This window comes from Ceratina calcarata, unplaced genomic scaffold, assembly GCF_001652005.2.
Source record: "Ceratina calcarata isolate Rehan_Ccalc_2016 unplaced genomic scaffold, ASM165200v1 scaffold39.2, whole genome shotgun sequence".
NCBI lineage: Eukaryota > Metazoa > Arthropoda > Insecta > Hymenoptera > Apidae > Ceratina > Ceratina calcarata.
In genome coordinates this window covers 2,341,961-2,342,923 of record NW_017162322.1, presented here as the reverse complement: position 1 = coordinate 2,342,923, position 963 = coordinate 2,341,961, and positions in this window count along the sequence as shown.

The following is a 963-nucleotide window of genomic DNA, read 5'->3' as shown; positions in this document are numbered from 1 at the left end:
TCCTGCTTGGCTCGAACTCTGGCTACTCAAGTAAAATTTGGCCTCTTTTGCTTAGTTTTGTTTCAAATTTTAATCAATTGTTAGAGTCAATAGTTAGAGTCAATAGTTAGAGTCAATAGTTCGTAATCGTATCAAATCTCCTCCCATATTAACTTCGTACTATAGAGTGGTAATTTACAAGGGGAGGCAGGAGGATGGCAGGAGGATGGCAGGAGGATGGCAGGAAGGATGATAGGAAGGAAGGAAGGGTGGCGGGCAGGAAGGAAAGTTGACGGGCAGGAGGGAAGGCATGAACGAGATCATCGTCATATATTTTCAAAAATTACAAGACACGAGGGAGGAGACCGAAGAGAGAAGAGCGAAAAGAGAAGATCAAAGAGAGAAGATCGAAGAGGGAAGATCGAAGAAATGCGTCTTGCGTCTTGCGTCTTGCGTCTTGCGTCTTGCGTCTTGCGTCTTGCGTTAGTTTGTAAAAGAGAAGAGCGAAGAGAGAAGAGCGAAGAGAGAAGATCGAAGAGAGAAGATCGAAGAAATGCGTCTTGCATCTTGCATCCTGCGTCTTGCGTCTTGCGTCTTGCGTTAGTTTGTAAGGTATGTGTATGCGTGTGCGGTGTGTGGGGCAGTGGGTATTGTCCACTGCCCCGGGTCTCTAACGTAGTCACCTCCACGCGGTGAGACCTGGGTTGGAAGCGTTTGCAAAGTCTTTGCAAACGCTACCAAGCGAAGAACTACGATTTATTTTAAGAATCTCTCTATCTCAAATTGTATAATATTGTAAAGTATGTTGGTCTATCAATACAACGTAATGAACGTTACGACGAAATAAAGAAAATAACTCGATTGAGTTTTGATAAATAAATTAATGAAAATGAATCTTTGCATTTTTATTTCACAATTCTTCCTTATTCCATTAATCTTACTTAGTAGCTACTTGAAATTAATATTCGAGTCGGATTGCTATTG